We start from the raw sequence: 20,314 nt of genomic DNA, 5'->3' as shown, positions 1-20,314 counted from the left end.
GCCGGGCACCCTCGTGGCCGCCTTGTTTCCTTCTTGACATCCACTCCAGGTCTCCTAGTTTGCATTTATTCCAAAAAGATCGCTCCCGAAGGTTTCATCCCGTTTGGACTCCGTTTGATATGCCTTTTCTTCGAAACACTGAAATAGGCAAAAAAACAGCAATTCGGGCTAGGCCTCCGGTTAGTAGGTTAGTCCCAAAAAGGATATAAAAGTGTAGAGTAAAGCCCATAAACATCCAAAACAGGTAATATAATAGCATGGAACAATCAAAAATTATAGATACGTTGGAGACGTATCAAGCATCCCCAAGCTTAATTCCTGCTCGTCCTCGAGTAGGTAAATGATAAAAACAGAATTTTTGATGTGGAATGCTACCTATCATAATTCTCAATGTAATTTTCTTTATCGTGGCATGAATGTTCAGATCCAAATGATTCAAAATAGAAGTTCACATTGACATAAAAACAATAGTACTTCAAGCATACTAACAAAGCAATCATGTCTTCTCAAAATAACATGGCTAAAGAAAGTTATCCCTACAAAATCATTTAGTCTGGCTATGCTATATCTTCATGACACAAAGTATTTAATCATGCACAACCCCGATGACAAGCCAAGCAATTGTTTCATACTTTAGTATTCTCAAACTTTTTCAACTTTCACTCAATACATGAGCGTGAGCCATGGACATAGCACTATATGTGGAATAGAATGGTGGTTGTGGAGAGGACAAAAAAGGAGAAGATAGTATCACATTAACTAGGCATATCAACGGGCTATGGAGATGCCCATTAATAGATATCAATGTGAGTGAGTAGGGATTGTCATGCAACGGATGCACTAGAGCTATAAGTGTATGAAATCTCAACAAAAGAAACTAAGCGGGTGTGCATCCAACTCGCTTGCTCACGAAGACCTAGGGCATTTTGAGGAAGCCCATCATTGGAATATACAACCAAGTTCTATAATGAAAAATTCCCACTAGTATATGAAAGTAACAACATTGTAGATTCTCTATCATGAAGATCATGGTGCTACTTTGAAGCATAAGTGTGGTAAAAGGATAGTAGCATTGTCCCTTATCTCTTTTTCTCTCATTTTTTATTTTTTTCTTTTTTTATTTGGCCTTTCTCTTTTTTTTATAAAGTCCGAAGTCTCATCCCGACTTGTGGGGGAATCATAGTCTCCATCATCCTTTCCTCCCTTGGCACAATGCTCTAATAATGAAGATCATCACACTTTTATTTACTTACAACTCAAGATTACAACTCGATGCTTAGAACAAAATATGACTCTATATGAATGCCTCCGGCGGTGTACCGGGATATGCGATGAATCAAGAGTGACATGTATGGAAGAATTATGAAGGTGGCTTTGCCACAAATACGATGTAAACTACATGATCATGCAAAGAGCAATATGACAATGATGAAGCGTGTCATAATAAATGGAACGGTGGAAAGTTGCATGATAATATATCTCGGAGTGGCTATGGCAATGCCATAATAGGTAGGTATGGTGGCTGTTTTGAGGAAGCTATATGGTACCAGCGAAAGTTGCACGGCACAAGAGAGGCTAGCAATGGTGGAAGGGTGAGAGTGCGTATAATCCATGGACTTAACATTAGTCATAAAGAACTCATATACTTATTGTAAAAATCTACAAGTCATTGGAAACAAAGTACTATGCGCATGCTCCTAGGGGGATAGATTGGTAGGAGAAGACCATCGCTCGTCCCCGACCACCACTCATAAGGAAGACAATAAATAAATAAATTATGCTCCAACTTTATCACAAAGCGGTTCACCATACGTGCATGCTACGGGAATCACAAACTTCAAGACAAGTATTCCTAAAATTCATAATTACTCCACTAGCATGACTCTAATACCACCATCCTCATATCTCAAAACAATTATCAAGCATCAAATTGATCATAGCATCCAATTCACTTTCTATGATAGTTTTTATTATACCCAACTTGGATGCCCATCATTCTAGGACCAATTTTATAACCATAGCAAATACCATGCTGTTCTATAAGACTCTCAAAATAATATAAATTAATCATGAGAGATCAACAATTTCTAAAAAAATTAAACCACCGGCGTGCTCTAAAAGATATAAGTGAAGCACTAGAGCAAAAAATTTCTACCTCAAAAGATATAAGTTAAGCAAATAGAGTATTCTAATAAATTCTAAATCAAGTGTGTCTCTCCCAATAGGTGTGTACAGAAAGGATGATTGTGGTAATCTAAAAAGCAAATACTCATATCATACAAGACGCTCCAATCAAAACACATATCATGTGGCGAATAAAAATATAGCTCCAAGTAAAGTTACCGATAAACGAAGACAAAAGAGGGGATGCCTTCCGGGGCATCCCCAAGCTTAGGCTTTTGGTTGTCCTTGAATATCTTGGGGTGCCACGGGCATCCCCAAGCTTAGGCTCTTTCCACTCCTTATTCCATAGTCCATCAAATCTTTACCCAAAACTTGAAAACTTCACAACACAAAACTCAACATGAAATCTCATAAACTCCGTTAGTGCAAGAAAGAAAAACCACCACATAAGGTACTGTAATGAACTCATTCTTTATTTATATTGGTGTTAAACCTACTGTATTCCAACTTCTCTATGGTTCATACCCCCCGATACTAGCCATAGATGCATCAAAATAAGCAAACAACACACGAAATACAGAATCTATCAAAAATAGAAGAGTTTGTAGCAATCTGTAACTTTCGAATACTTTTGGAACTCTAAAACTCCTACCAAACTAGGAAATCCTGGAAAATTTGTATATGATCTACTGCAGAAAGAATCAACACAAAATCACATTACTGTGATTTACTAAAATTATTGTCGGGCACGCAAAAGTTTCTGTTTTTCAGCAGAATGAAATTAACTATCACCGTAGGTTATACTATAGGTTCTACTTGGCACAAACACTAATTAAAACATAAAACCACATCTAAACAGAAGCTAGATGAAATGTTTATTACTACAAAAAGAAAGAAACAAAAATAAAATTGGGTTGCCTCCCAACAAGCGCTATCGTTTAACGCCCCTAGCTAGGCATAAAAGCGAGAATAGATCTATGTATTGCCATCTTTGGCATTCAATTCATAAGTGGCACGCATATTAGATTCATAAGGTAATTTGACTTCCTTTCTAGGGAAGTGTTCCATGCTTTTCCTTAATGGAAATTGGAATCTAATATTCCCTTCCTTCATATCAATAGTTGCACCAATCGTTCTAAGGAAAGGTCTACCAAGAATAATAGGACATGAAAGATTGCAATCTATATGAAGAATGATAAAATCTACGGGCACATAATTCCTATTTGCAACAATAAGAACATCATTGATCCTTCCCATAGGTTTCTTAATGGTGGAATCCTCAAGGTGCAAGTTTAAAGAGCAATCATCAAAATCATGGAAACCTAGCACATCACATAAAGTTTTTGGAATCGTGGAAACACTAGCACCCAAATCACATAAAGCATAGCATTCATGATCTTTAATTTTAATTTTTATAGTAGGTTCCCACTCATCATAAAGTTTTCTAGGTATAGAAACTTTCAACTCAAGTTTCTCCTCATAAAATTGCATGAAAGCATCAACAATATGTTTGGTAAAAGCTTTATTTTGACTATAAGCATGAGGAGAATTCAACACAGATTGCGACAAGGAAATACAATCTATTAAAGAACAATTATCATAATTAAATTCCTTGAAATCCATAATAGTGGTTTCATTGCTATGTAAGGTTTTGACCTCTCCAATCCCACTTTTACCAAATTTAGCATCAAGATCTAAAAACTCTGAATCATTTGGACACCTTTTAGCTAAAGTTGACTCATCTCCAGTCCCATCATTATCAAGATTCATATTGCAAAACTAAGAATTAATAGGGGACACATCAATAACTTTTAGATCTTCATCATTATTTTCATGAAAACTAGAAGAACACGCTTTTACAAACCAATCTTTCTTAGCACGCATCCTAGCGGTTCTTTCTTTGCACTCATCAATGGAAATTCTCATGGATTTGAGAGACTCATAGATATCATGCGTAGGTGGAATAGATCTAAGTTTCAAAGAATCAACATCAAGAGAGAGTCTATCAACGTTCCTAGCCAATTCATCAACTTTAAGCAATTTTTCTTCAAGCAAAGCATTGAAATTCTTTTGAGAGATCATAAATTCTTTTACACTATTCTCAAAATCAGAGGGCATCTTATTAAAATTTCCATAAGAGTTGTTGTAGGAATTACCATAATTATTAGAGGAGTTACTAGGAAACGGCCTAGGATTAAAGTTTCCTCTATACGTGTTGTTACCAAAATTATTCCTACCAACAAAATTCATATCCATAGATTCATTGTTATTCTCAATCAAAGTAGACAAAGGCATATCATTGGGATCAATAGGAGCACTCTTAGTAGCAAACAATTTCATAAGTTCATCCATCTTTCCACTCAAAATATTAATCTCTTCTATAGCATGCACTTTTTTACTAGTAGATCTTTCGGTGTGCCATTGAGAATAATTAACCATAATATTATCAAGGAGTTTAGTAGCTTCTCCTAAAGTGATTTCCATAAAAGTGCCTCCCGCGGCCGAATCTAAAAGATTTCTAGAAGCAAAATTCAATCCGGCATAAATTTTTTGTATGATCATCCATAAATTCAAACCATGTGTAGGATAATTGAGAATCATTAATTTCATTCTTTCTCAAGATTGGGCAACATGCTCATGATCAAGTTGTTTAAAATTCATAATATCGTTTGTAAGAGAGATAATCTTAGCGGGAGGAAAATGCTTAGAGATAAAAGCATCTTTGCAATTATTCCATGAATCAATACTATTTTTAGGCAAAGACGAAAACCAAGTTTTAGCACGATCTCTGAGTGAAAACGGAAATAACCTAAATTTAGCAATATCATTATCCGTATCTTCTTCTTTTGCATATCACACAAATCAACAAAATTGTTTAGATGAGTAGCGGCATCTTCACCAGGAAGGTCGGAGAATTGATCTTTCATAACAAGATTCAATAAAGCAGCATTGATTTCACAATATTCAGCATCATTAAGAGGAGCAATCGGAGTGCTAAGGAAATCATTTTTATTGGTATTGGAAAAATCACACAATTTGGTATTATCTTGAGCCATCGTGACAAGCAATCCAACACAAGCACACAAAAGGCAAGCGAAAGAGAGAGGAGAACGGGAAAGAGAGGGTGAATAAAATGGCAAGGGTGAAGAGGAGGAGAGGAAAATGAGAGGCAAATGGCAAATAATGTAATGCGAGGGAGATGAGTTTGTGATGGGTACTTGGTATGTCTTGACTTGAGCGAAGACCTCCCTGGCAACGGCGCCAGAAATCCTTCTTGCTACCTCTTGAGCACTGCGTTGGTTTTCCCTTGAAGAGGAAAGGGTGATGCAGCAAAGTAGCATAAGTATTTCCCTCAGTTTTTGAGAACCAAGGTATCAATCCAGTAGGAGGCTCCTCAAAAGTCCCTCATACCTACACAAACAAACAAGAACCTCGCAACCAATGTGATAAAGGGGTGGTCAATCCCTTCACGGTAACTTGCAAAAATGAGATCTGAAAGAGATAATAAGATAAGATAAATATTTTTGGTATTTTTATGATATAAATTGGAAAGTAAAAGATGCAAATAAAAGTAGATGGAAAACTTATATGATAAAAGATGCCATAGGTTTCACTAGTGGCTTCTCTCAAGATAGCATAAGTATTATGGTGGGTGAACGAATTGTTGTCGAGCAATTGATAGAAAAGTGCATAGTTATGAGATTATCTAGGCATGATCATGTATATAGGCATCACGTCCACAACAAGTAGATTGAAACGATTCTGCATCTACTACTATTACTCCACACATCGACCGACTCCTGCCTGCATCTAGAGTATTAAGTTCATGAAGAGAAGAGTAACGCATTAAGAAAGATGACATGATGTAGAGGGATAAACTCAAGCAATATGATATAAACCCCATATTTTTACCCTCGATGGCAACAATACAATACGTGCCTTGCTGCCCTTGCTGTCACTGGGAAAGGACACCGCAAGATTGAACCCAAAGCTAAGCACTTCTCCCATTGCTAGAAAGATCAATCTAGTAGGCCAAACCAAACTGATAATTCGAAGAGACTTCCAAAGATAACCCACATAAAATAATTTAGAGAAGATTCAATTATTTCTCATAGATAAACTTGATCATAAACCCACAATTCATCGGATCTCGACAAACACACCGCAAAAAGAGTTACATCGAATAGATCTCCAAGAAGATCGAGGAGAACTTTGTATTGAGATTCAAAGAGAGAGAACAAGCCATCTAGCTAATAACTATGGACCCGAAGGTCTGTGGTAAACTACTCACAACTCATCGGAGAGGCCTTGGAGATGATCTAGAGGCCCTCCGTGGTCGATTCCCCCTCCGGCGGAGCGCCGGTGAAGGCTCCAAGATGGGATCTCGCGGATAAAGAAGGTTGCGGCGGTGGAATTAGGTTTTCGTGGTGCTCCTGGATGTTCTCGGGGTACGTGGATATATATAGGAGGAAGAAGTAGGTCGGTGGAGCCACGAGGGGCCCACGAGGGTGGGAGGCGCGCCCAACCCCCTGCGGCACGTCGGGCACCCTCGTGGCCGCCTTGTTCGCTTCTTGACGTCCACTCCAAGTCTCCTAGTTTGCATTTGTTCCAAAAAGATCGCTCCCGAAGGTTTCATCCCGTTTGGACTCCGTTTGACATTCCTTTTCTTCAAAACACTGAAGTAGGCAAACAAACAACAATTCGGGTTGGGCCTCCAGTTAGTAGGTTAGTCCCAAAAGTGATGTAAAAGTGTAGAGTAAAGCCCATAAACATCCAAAACAGGTAATATAATAGCATGGAACAATCAAAAATTATAGATACGTCAGAGACGTATCACCAAATTCATAGCAAGGCACACAACTGGTCTAGTACATAGCATGGCATACTTTATAGAACCTACTACTGTGGCATAGGGAATGACTTTCATTCTCTTTCTATCTTATACCGTGGTCGGGCTTTGAGTCTTACTCAACTTTACACCTTGTAATACATGCAAGAACTCCTTCTTTGACTGATCCATTTTGAACTCTTTCAAAATCTTGTTAAGGTATTTACTCATTCAAAAGTCTTATCAAGCGTCTTGATCTATCTGTATAGATCTTGATGCCCAATATGTAAGCAGCTTCACCGAGGTCTTTCTTTGAAAATCTCCTTTCAAACTCTCCTTTATGCTTTCCAGAAAATTCTACATCATTTTCGATCCACAATATGTCATTCTCATATACTTATCAGAAAGGTTGTAGTGCTCCCACTCACTTTCTTGTAAATACAGGCTTCACCGCAAGTCTGTATAAAACTATATGCTTTGATCAACTCATCAAAGCGTATATTCCAACTCTGAGATTCTTGCACCAGTCCATAGATGGATCGCTGGAGCTTGCACACCTTGTTAGTACCTTTAGGATTGACAAAACTTTCTGGTTGCATCATATACAACTCTTCTTTAAGAAATATCCATTTAAGGAATGCATTTTTTAAATCCATTTGCCAGATTTTATAAAACATGGCAATTGCTAACATGATTCAGACGGATTTAAGCATCTCTACAGTTGAGAAAATCTCATTGTATTCAACACCTTGAACTTGTCGAAAACCTTTTGCAACAAGTTGAGATTTGTAGATAGTAACACTACTATCAGCGTCCGTCTTCCTCTTGAAGATCCGTTTATTTTCTATGGCTTGCCGATCATCAGGAAATTCCACTAAAGTCCACACTTTGTTCTCATACATGGATCCCATCTCAGATTTCATGACCTCAAGCCATTTCACGGAATCTGGGCTCATCGTCGTTTCCTCATAATTCGTAGGTTCATCATGGTCTAGTAACATGACTTCCAGAAGAGGATTTTGGTGGACCGTACTCTGGTTGACCTACAAGGTTCGGTAGTAACTTGATCTGAAGTTTCATGATCATCATCATTAGCTTCTTCACTAATTGGTGTAGGAATCACTAGAAATGATTTCTGTGATGAACTACTTTCCAATTCAGGAGAAGGTACAATTACCTCATCAAGTTCTACTTTCCTCCCACTAACTTCTTTCAAGAGAAACTCCTTCTCTAGAAAGGATCCATTCTTAGCAACGAATATCTTCCCTTCGGATCTGTGATAGAAGGTGTACCCAACAGTTTCTTTTGGATATCCTATGAAGACATATTTCTCCGATTTGGACTCGAGCTTATCAGGTTGAAGCTTTTTTCACATAAGCATCGCAACCCCAAACTTCAAGAAACTACAGCTTAGGTTTGTTGCCAAACCACAGTTCATACGATGTCTTCTCAACGGATTTTTATGGTGCCCTGTTTAATGTGAATGCAACTGTCTCTAGTGCATAATCCCAAAATGATAGTGGTAAATTGGTAAGAGACATCATAGATCACACCATATCTAAAAGTGCGGTTACGACGTTCGGACACACCATTACGTTGTGGTGTTCCAGGTGGTGTGAGTTGTGAAACTATTCCACATTGTTTTAAATGAATGCCAAACTCGTAACTCAAATATTCGCCTCCATGATCAGATCGTAGAAACTTTATTATCTTGCCGATGATTTTCCACTTCACTCTGAAATTCTTTGAACTTTTCAAATATTTCAGACTTATGTTTCATTAAGTAGATATACCCATATCTGCTCAAATCATCTGTGAAGGTCAGAAAATAACGATACCCGCCATGAGCCTCAATACTCACCAGACTGCATACATCGGTATGTATTATTTCCAATAAGTCATTAGCTCATTCGATTGTTCCGGAGAATAGAGTTTTAGTCATCTTTATCATAAGGCATGGTTCGCAAGTATCAAATGATTCATAATCAAGCGATTCCAAAAGTCCATATGCATGGAGTTTCTTCATGTGCTATACACTGTTATGACCTAAACGACAATGCCACGGATATGTTGCACTATCATTATCAACTTCGCATCTTTTGGCATCAATATTATGAATATGTGTATTACCACGATCGAGATTCAATAAACCATCAACATTGGGTGTATGACCATAGAAGGTTTTATTCATGTAAACAGAATAACAATTATTCTCTGTCTTAAAAGAATAACCGTATTGCAATAAACATGACCTAATCATATTTATGCTCAACGCAAACACCAAATAACATTTATTTAGGTTTAACACTAATCTCGAAAGTATAGGAAGTGTGCAATAATGATCATATCAATCTTGGAAACACTTCCAACACACATCATCACTTCACCCTCAACTAGTCTCTATTTATTCCGCAACTCCTGTTTCGAGTTACTAATCTTAGCAACCGAACAAGTATCAAATATGCAGGGTTTACTTCGAGCACTAGTAAGGTACACATCAATAACATGTATATCAAAATACCTTTGTTCACTTTGCCATCTTTCTTATCCACCAAATATTTGGGGTAGTTCTGCTTTCAGTGACCATTTCCTTTGCAGTAGAAGCACTCAGTTTCAGGCTTAGGTCCAGCTTTGGGCTTCTTCACGGGAGTGACAACTTGCTTGCCATTCTTCTTGAAGTTCCCTTTATTTCCCTGTTCCCTTTTTCTTGAAACTAGTGATCTTGTTTAATCATCAACACTTGATGCTTTTTATGGATTTCTACCTTCATCGATTTCAGCATCACGAAGAGCTCGGGAATCGATTTTGTCATCACTTGCATATTATAGTTCATCACAAAGTTCCAGTAACTTGGTAATGGTGACTAGAGAACTCTGTCGATCACTATCTTATCTGGAAGATTAACTCCCACTTGATTCAAGCGACTGTAGTACCCAGACATTCTCAGCACATGCTCACTAGCTGAGCAATTCTCCTCCATCTTTTTAGGCGAAGTACTTGTCAGAGGTCTCATACCTCTCGACATGGGCATGAGTCTGAAATACTAATTTCAGCTCTTGGAACATCTCATATGCTCCGTAGCATTCAAAACATTTTTGAAGTCCCGGTTCTAAGCCGTAAAGCATGGTGCACTAAACTATCAAGTAGTCATCATAGAGAGCCAACCAAACGTTCATAACGTCTGTATCTGCTCCTGCAATAGGTCTGTCCCCTAGCGGTGCATCAAGGACATAATTCTTTTGTGCAACAATGAGGATAAACCTCAGATCATGGACACAGTCCGCATCATTGCTACTATCATCTTTCAACTTAGTTTTCTCTAGGAACATATTAAAACATAAGGGAGCTATAACGTGAGCTATTGATCTACAACATAATTTGCAAATACTATCAAGACTAAGTTCATGTTAAATTAAAGTTCAATTAATCATATTACTTAAGAACTCCTAGTTAGATAGACATCCCTCTAGTCATCTAAATGATAATGTGATCCATATCAACTAAACCATGTCCGATCATCACGTGAGATGGAGTAGTTTTCAATGGTGAACATCTCTATGTTGATCATACACTACTAGGGAAAAGGCTAGCAGCAGCTCGGGTTTTTGGTGTATCGGTAGCGCGAGTAGCGGCGCTACTAATAAGGCGCTACAGCTAACACATAGTAGTAGCGCGTGCTCACCGGCGCTATTGCTACACAAGTATAGCAGCAGCGCGGTTAGCGGAAGCTCGCTACTGCTAGTAGCTCTAGCACGCTTTCCAATGACGCGCTACTGCTATCGCGGCGCTGCTGCTAACTTTTATACACTCGCTACTGCTAATTTAAGTTGTTTTTTGTTTTTTTTTCCGGCATATTTGTTTTGTATTTGAACAGGCTTTATAGAAGAATCTTTAGCACATAGAAATGTCATCATGATACACATACAAATGCCTGCGAGACCACAAATGTAATCGTAGCATATACATACATATAGTCTCATCATAATCATCATCCAACACAAAGTGGTATCTTGTCATCATCACGAAAATAGCAATACATGCAAGTCTCGAATACTTGCAACTACAACAACGTCATCCATCTAAACAAAGGTATACGCAAGAAGAGCTATCACTATGAGTGAGAGCGGAACTATGCAGTACATGAGGTGGCGGTTACGAGTCCTCTCTCGCGCTAGCGTGAACCTCAAGTAACTAGCTTCTCCTTCTTGTCTGCTTTTGAAGCCTTTATGGCTGGCGCCCGTGAACCCATTCACTTGCGCCTGACACTCATGCCACTCGTTGTACACCCCCGGAACCTTCCCTTTGTACACGACATAGCAATTCCATCTCGCCATCAAGAAACTAGGTACCTGTTAGAGATGCATGTTCATGAAGAGGATGTACAATCATATATATGCAACAAAATATACGAGAGCAACACCGAAAAAGAAAGGGTTAGCAACTAGATGCAACATACAATACGCAAATTAATTAACTAGAGGTACGCAGGTCATCGTACGCAAACTAACAAAGTAGCGTTCTGCAAGTTCGGCAGGGATCGTGGACATCACAAAGTTTCATCGCTACAAAAAGTATACAAGTTCAACCGACACATATCATCATCATCGGCATCATAAATCACTAGAAGTTCCATCCTTCCATATCATCAAGGATGAACCCTAGCTTCTTGAACGGCATGAGCTCTAGACGTTGCATGCCTATGCGAGTTTAGACGTCAGCTCACGATATAGGGCCGTGGTGGAACATACCCTTCTCATCGACGACTTCTTTCATGATGATCGTCGCAATGTCGCTTTGGATGCGAAAGAAGTCATCTCTAAGTTTATAATCTGCTTCTCCATGAGATTCTAGCCACTTGTGGATATGATCATCATTTCTGCTTCTCATGCGAAGCTTTTGGTGATCCGTGTTGAACTCAATCATGAGATGGACGATGTAGAATCCATCCTTCTTGCTTTGTTTTGGGACATGGATGCAGGAGAAGTTAGTTTTATGGGCGAAACCCATTTTCTTGTTCCTTTATTTCCTGATCTGCACGTGGCCACCTCTAAAGCTGAAGCCTTGGAGAGCATCATCTAGAATATTCATTATGTGGGTGTAGTCTTTTATCTCGCAGTCTCTGGAAGGGTCAAAATACACGGCGTGGGAGACTTGCGGGTAAAGAACGATAAGGACGGCGCGCCCGTTGCTGCAGGGAAAAGACACCTCAAATTATTCCCCATATGAGAGAGAAGGAATGATTGAAATGTACGAAAGGGTTGTCCGGAACTGACTTACTTTGGATGATAAGGCACGAGGACAATTTCCCGGTCCTTATTCTGTACCATGAAGTTTTGGAGGTACTCCCTAGCAGTTTCACGCTCAAAGTCGCCGAGACTCAAGAAAGACTCGTGCATGTAGTACGGATCCACCACACAGATTTGCGAGACTTCTTCACTCTTCACGACGGAGCTCATATGTAGCGCAAAAAGGCGGACGATTGTAAAATCGAGCCGCCTTGTTAGAAACATCTCAAAGATATGGTCAAACCGTAGGAAGAACACCTCCGCGGGCCGTGTCTCGACGTAGCACTTCCCCTCAGGCACACGAGCTGCGTATGTCAGATATCCTGGATCCTTTGAGGCTAGTAGGCTTTTCTCAATCGAAAGCACATGGTCGTGCAGTCTCCTGAGATCCCCTGATAGTGCCTCCAGCGGTTTCGGCGGTAGCATCAGCTCGCCCGTGAGATGGAACATGACCGGACCTTTCACGGGTACACGCTCTTTCGAATGCATCGTCTGGCTGCTATGTGCTTTGGCTTGTTTAGAGGCAGTTATCTTCCCCGATCTCTTCCTCTCCTTTTTCTTGGGCACACCTTCCAGACCCTTCCTTAACCCCTGCCCCAGTGTTCCCGGGCTAAGTACTATACGACCCTCGTGCCCGGCTAGTTGAGCCTGTGTTGAGGCGGCATCTTCAGGCGTGTCCTGTGAGGATTTCATGAAGAGAGACTTTTTGCAATCCCTGCTATGACCCTGCCCGGGCATATCATCCATATCCTCATTAGCAAGCTGATAGCCCGATTCATCATATGGTTGACTCATCATATCTATGTCACAGTCATACGCATTTGTATTGATGTAATCCATAGGGTCGACCTCCTTCTCATCATCCATTCTTTGTTCTACAGGAGAAATTACATTAGCCTGTACTATTGCACCCCCTTCATGATGTCGTCCGCCGCTCTCACCCGGCACTATAGGAGCTGGTAATTGCGTAGGCGGGGTGGTGGTCTCCGCACATGCTTGTTGATGTGTGGTTATTGGTGTGCTCTCGGCCGGCTCCAGACGAATAAGATTCTTCGGCCATAGCAGCACCCAACCCTTGCAGCTTCCAATCCGCGGCGGGGTCTCGTCGTCCGCTCCCACAGGTTGTACTGGAGGAGGCAAATCCTCGTGCCCCGATTTCACACTGGTCAAGCTAACCCTGAAGTGCCCAATGGTGATCGGCTGGTTGTGGAACATGGGTTGTGAGGGGTCCATTATCATTCCCTTTCCCACGTCCACCTTCTGGCCTTTGATCAAGTAGAGTATGGTGCACGGGGTTTCTTTCTCCTGCAAACACATATGTCTGTGGCATAAAACAACCGAAAGGCAACAAAAATGGAATATTATATATATATATATATATATATATATATATATATGATGGTTCAACATGTAATTACCGTGACGGCGTCGAGCTCAGCCAAAGACGAAGGCCCACCTAGCACGCCTGAGACTGAGGACGGGCTGCTATGAGTGGGAGAGGCTGCGAGAGGAGGCCCGGTTGCGTGAGCAAGTGATGGTGCGATGGTGTTGTTGTTCATGGAGTTGCTCCCGACGAAACTAGGCAACGGGAAATCATGTACCGTCTTGTCTGGATTTTCCTTCATCCAGTTGATGATAACTGGAACCAAGTTAGTAGCGAAATCATTTCTACAGGCAGTTACAGCTGCATTGACTGCCTGCTGTAGCAACTCATATTTGTCCTCGGCTGCTTTTTTCGCGTCCTCAGCTGCTTTAACCTAAGTAAATTAACCGAAGAACCCTGGCAGAGAGATAGAGTGGGAGGGGAGGTTTACAGAGGGTGCAGGGGCGAGGAGGCAGGCCCGACGACGACCGAGGTTGGGAGGGGAGGAAGCAGAGGAGGGAGGCAAGGGCCGATGGGTCGGGGGCGAGCGCACCGGGGTCGGGGGTGAGCGTCTGGTCGGGGGCGAGCGCCGGCGCCGGGTTCGGGGGCGAGCGCCTGGGTCGGGGGCGAGCGCCGGCGCCGGGGTCGGGGGCGAGGGCGGGGTCGGGGGCGAGCACCGGCGCCGGGTCGGGGGCGAGCGACGGGGGAAGAGAGAGTGGGGATTTGGGGGGAAAAGGCGGGATGAAGCAGGGATAGTGAGAATTTTGGGTTAAGTGGACGTAGCAGCAGCGCGTTTGGCCAAAACGCGCTACTACTACCTTCAGTAGCTGCAGCGGTTTATACGAAAAGCGCTACTACTACCTTCAGTAGCTGTAGCAGTTTATACGAAACGTGCTACTACTACCTTCAGTAGCTGCTACTACTTCTAGTTTTCCTTTTTCTTTTCCTTTATTTTCTCCCACTTTTATTTCCAGAGAGCAGTGAACGAAGGGAGGGCGATGTATATTGCATCATCTGACGGTTAAATATGTATGCGAAATAGGAACATATATATTACATCATTGGACCCATGCATAATAATGGCTAAGTGTGTATACAAAATAGGAACATATATATATATATATATTTTACATCATTTGACCGATAACATAGGTTCCTCAGCGCTGACATTTTCGTTTTTGAGTTAGCTTCTTTCCCTTCTTGTTCGTCGAAGAATAATTGAGCCCCTCATTGTGACTTTGCCTTTTCCATGGAGTATGATTTTTCTTAGGTAATGTAGTATTGATTCTTCTTTTGACGTATACTTCATCATCATCGTCATCTTCCCTCATTGGGTTGCCGTACTGATCATAGTCTTCCTCGTTGGCGACTCCATCCATTCGAATGATGTTCCTTTTGCCTCTCCTCAAGACAACACGACTGGGATTGCATGGGTCGGTTATGAAGACGCATTGTGTCACGTGCTTAGCGTGTACCCATGGCTTGTTTTTTGCGATAGCGTTCACGGTAGCGCTCTTGGCGTCGGGTATACTCATGGTAGTGAAAATCCGGTTTTCTCTTTCGACATTCTTTGCCCATCTGACACGGAACATCATCGTGTTGTGCAGTCCAGAGTAGTCAAGCTCCCAGATCTCCTCGACCCTTCCATAAAATCATTCAGTTGCGCCGTTGTCGCTGCCGGTCATGCATTCCATCGTCACCCCTGAGTTCTGATTATCACTGTCCATATCTTTGGCCTCCGTGTAGAACATGTATCCGTTGATATCATATGCCTGATAGGTTACGAGGTTGGGCGAGGGGCCATGTGCTAAGGCGTATATGAGCAATCCGTCCTTAGAGCCCTCCTCCGGGGGATTAGCAATAATATGCTCTTTGAACCAATGCAGGAAAGTGGAGTTGTGCTCTCTAGTAACTTCGGCGTTCGTCCTGCATACCCCCCGGTCACGATACTTCTTTGCGATAATTTCTTTGTGCAGTGCCATGAAAGGATCTACCTCATCTAGGTGTTATAGCACTACCAAGTTTGCTCTGTCAAAGTCATTGCATCGATCTAAGTATGCCACGTGCAGTTCCCTGCGACCATTGCAGTGACCATCTCCTTTGAGCCTCCCATCGTGCTTGTTAACGGGCAAACCAATACTAACACCAGGCGGCTGGTCTGCGCCATATAGAAAATTCTCACAGAAAGAGATGCACTCTTTTGTCAAATAGCCCTGGACGATGCTTCCATCCGGACGGGACATGTTACGAACGAATCCTTTGATGATCCCATTCATCCTCTCAAACGGCATCATGTTGTGCAGGAATGACGGCCCCAGGTCTATTATGTCATCCACAATATGGACACACAGATGCACCATCACGTCACAGAACGCGGGCGGGAAGTACATCTCAAGCTCATTCAATATCACAACGATCTCTTCCTGTAGCCTTCGGAGCTGCTTCACACTGATCGACTTTCGAGAGATGACGTCGAAAAGTTGCAGAGACCAATAAGCATGTCACGGAGGTGCTTGTCCATTATCCCTCTAAGGGCAACTGGTAGTATTTGCGTCATCATCACATGACAATCATGAGACTTCATCCCGCTAAACCTTTTCTTGTCCGTGTCTAGATATCTGCTTATCTTGCCACAGTAACCGGAACTAACTTTGGCTCCGGTAAGGCACTTAAAGAAGGCATTGATCTCAGCCCGACTTAAGGTGAAGCAATAAGGGGGGTAATAATCCTCTTTCTTTCTTTTATTGCCCTTCTTCTCCCGTGCCTCTGTCTCTGTCTCTGTCTCGTCTGACATTTTACGGGGTGGCATGTGCAGATCTTCCCTGATTTTCAAATCTTGCAAGTCTTTTCTTGCCTTCGGCCCATCCTTGGTCTTATCCGGCATGTTCATCAGTGTTGTGAGCAAGCTCTCAAGGACATTCTTACAGATATGCATTTGATCAAGGCAATGAGGTGTATCGAGTTTGTGCTAGTACTCCAAGTCCCAGAACACAGACCTCGTCTTCCATACCTTCAGCAGTGGGTCCGGCGCCTTTCTCATCGTCTTTCCCGGCGCGGGGCACTCCTTCCAGTTTTTCAACAGCTCATTGATTTTGCTACCGCTCCGCTTACGTGGAGGTCCTTGATGCTCAGCGTGACCATTGAATAGATCTCCACGGTTTCTCCACGGGTTGTCCTGTTCAAGCCATCTTCGATGCCCCATGTACACGATTTTCCCAGACCCGCCATCTTTCCTTGACGTTAGCTGCTGAGACGTCGTATCATCCATGCACCGCGTGCATCCGCAATATCCATGGCACACCTGGCCTGCCACATATCCGTAACCGATATAGTCCTGCACTGTCGTGATCAGCGCGGCTCTCATGTTGAAATACTCGCCTTTGCTAGCGTCCCATGTCTTGGCCGGTGTTTTCCATAACGTGTCTAACTCCTCTTGAAGTAGCCCCAGATACAAATTAATATTATTTCCTAGTTGTTTTGGCCCTTGAATAAGCATGCTCATGTGAATGTACTTCGATTTCATGCACAACCAGGGGGAAGGTTGTACATCCATACAAACACGGGCCATGTGCTATGGTTGGTGTTCTGGTTGCCAAACGGATTCATGCCATCAGTACACGCGCCGAGCACGATGTTCCTTGCATCACATTCAAAATACCGATAGAAGTTGTTCAACGCTCTCCACTGGCTTCCATCCTTCACGTGTCTCAGCTTCGGATCATCTCCATCGTCGGGCTTCTTCCTCTCCGCGTGCCAGCGCATTAGCTTTGCTTCCTTGGGATCTACAAAATACCTCTGGAGACGGGGAGTGATCGGTAAGTACCATACAACTTACTGGGGACATTTCTTCCCGGCCTTCTTGTATCGAGAAGCATTGCACACCGGACAACTTGTTTTTTCCGTGTGCTCCTTCCGATGAATTATGCAATCGTTGATGCATGCATGGTATCTAACGTGTGGCAGATCAAGAGGGCACACAATCTTCTTGGCCTCATCAACACTAGTAGGACATAGATTACTCGCGGGAAGAACATCCTTTAGGTACTTGAGATGCTCATCGAGGCTAGTGTCGGTCCATTTGTTTTTAGCCTTCGTCTTCAGGAGTTGGAGCATGAAACTCAAGCGGGTCACCTCAGGATTGCAACCATCATACAATGGAGTGTTCGAGTCTACCACCAGTTGCTCCAGCTTAGCCTCCTCTCTAGAAGCAGCTCTCTCAGTACTCGTCTCCTTGCGAAGCAATGCTTGAACATGAGGGTCCCGCACGATTGAACTTAGTACTAACGAACTCTGCTGCGTGGAGTCCATGTTGTTCTCTCCGCCGCCATGTCTCGCCCCTTCTCCTCCACCATGTCCGGCCCCTTCTCCGCCGCCATGTCCAGCCTCTTCCCTGCCGCCATTATCGATCATCTCTTCGTCTTGCCCCGTGTCATCATTGCCTGCCCCGTCGCCATCCTCAACATCGTCATCCTCATCTTCAGTTATCCACCAAGTATAGCCATCGATGAAACCAGTCATGAGCAGGTGCACTTCGACACGACCATTGTCATAGGGGTCGAGCCAAACTCTTCCTTTGCATTTTTGACACAGACATAAAACCTCTGTCCGGTTATTTTCTTTCATGTCCTGCACCGCCGACCGCAACCACCTGTCCACCATCGTTCCACTGACCATCGTCAACTCTACACGGTAATAATAAACAAATTGATTATAAAAATGCATGCATGCATCAAAGTCATACAAAAATTCGGCATGACCTTCCCTAAAAATAGGACATATATGGATCTAGAGTTTGCCCGGAATTCACCGAAACGGAAATAAGTCGACATTTCGGCAAAACATAGGCAACTCAAAAGCACAATTTGGCATCAACTCATTCCACACACACAATTTCCACAAACATATCACACACACATAAACATATTTCCATTTTGCAAAAGCATGAAACTTTCATCACCTATCTCGAGATCGAGCACACGGTGGAGATGATGTTGTAGGGAGATCAAAAGTGCACAAAGCTCTTCTTGACAAACATAGATCTAGTTAGGGGGAAAATAGGTCACTTAACTAAATCCTACATCTACCTAGCTACCTAATTTGGGAGGAGACAACTTCAACTAGTGGAGGGGAAGGAAAAAGAGAAAGGAGATGCATTAATGGAGGTGGTGTACTTAGGTAGGAGTAATGAAGAGAGAGAAAGGTAGATAGAAGAGAAAGAGAGTAATGGGGGAGAAGTATTGAGGAAGAAGAAGAGTGAGAGTGGGAGCATGTGGGAGGTAGGGGAAAGGGAAGAGAGGAGGGGGAGGGGGATACGGTGGGGAAAAGGTGGTGGGTTGCTGTGGATTAGCAGTAGCGCGGGACGTAAAACGCGCTGCTGATAAGGAAGTAATAGCAGCGCGTTTTTGTCAGAAGCGCTACTGCTAACCGGCACAAAAAGTGTGTCCAATTTGAAAATTAGCAGCAGCGAGCTCAGAAAAACCGCGCTACTACTACAGCTTTAGCAGTAGCGCGGCTAGCGGTACCGCGCTGCTACTAAATGGAGGTGAGGGGGCACTGTCGGTCGATATTTGTAGCAGCGCGTGTTACACAGAGCGCGCTACTGCTAAACACTTGTCAGTAGCGCGGTTTCCTCACCCGCGCTACTGCTAATTAGCAGCAGCGCTCCTTTTTGAGCAGCGCTGCTGCTAAGATTCTGTGTATAGGGTTTTCCCTAGTAGTGATATCTACTATATGATTCACGTTCGACCTTTCGGTCTTAGTGTTCCGAGGCTATATCTGCATATGCTAGGCTCGTCAAGTTTAACCCGAGTATTCTGCATGCGCAAAACTGGCTTGCACTTGTTGTATGTGAACGTAGAGCTTATCACACCCGATCATCACGTGGTGTCTCGGCACGACGAACTATAGCAACGGTGCATACTCAGGGAGAACACTTATACCTTGAAATTTTGTGAGGGATTATCTTATAATGCTATTGCCATACTAAGCAAAATAAGATGCATAAAAGATAAACATCACATGCAATCAAAATATGTGACATGATATGGCCATCATCATCTTGTGCCTTTGATCACCATCTCCAAAGCACCGTTATGATCTCCATCATCACCGGCTTGACACCTTGATCACCATTGTAGCATCATTGTCGTCTTGCCAACTATTGCTTCTACGACTATCGCTACCGCTTAGTGATAAAGTAAAGCAATTACATGGCAATTGCATTTCATACAATAAAGCAGCAACCATTTGGCTCCTTCCAGTTGCCGATAACTCTGTTACAAAACATGATCATCTCATACAACAATTTATATCACATCATGTCTTGACCATATCACATCACAAAAAGCCCTGCAAAAACAAGTTTGACGTCCTCTACTTTGTTGTTGCAAGTTTTACGTGGCTATTACGAGCTTCTAGCAAGAACCGTTCTTACCTACGCATCAAAACCACAATGATTTTTCGTCAAGTGTGCTGTTTTAACCTTCAACAAGGAACAACCGTAGTCAAACTCGATTCAACTAAAGTTGGAGAACCAGACACCCGCTAGCCACCTATGTGCAAAGCACGTCGGTAGAACCAGTCTCATGAACGTGGTCATGTAATGTCGGTCTGGGCCGCTTCATCCAACAATACCGCCGAACCAAAGTAAGACGTTGGTGGTAAGCAGTATGACTATTATCGTCCACAACTCTTTGTGTTCTACTCATGCATATC

The sequence above is a fragment of the Triticum aestivum genome, chromosome 7B (genome assembly GCF_018294505.1).
Source record: "Triticum aestivum cultivar Chinese Spring chromosome 7B, IWGSC CS RefSeq v2.1, whole genome shotgun sequence".
NCBI classification, from domain to species: domain Eukaryota; kingdom Viridiplantae; phylum Streptophyta; class Magnoliopsida; order Poales; family Poaceae; genus Triticum; species Triticum aestivum.
This window is presented reverse-complemented; position numbering follows the sequence as displayed.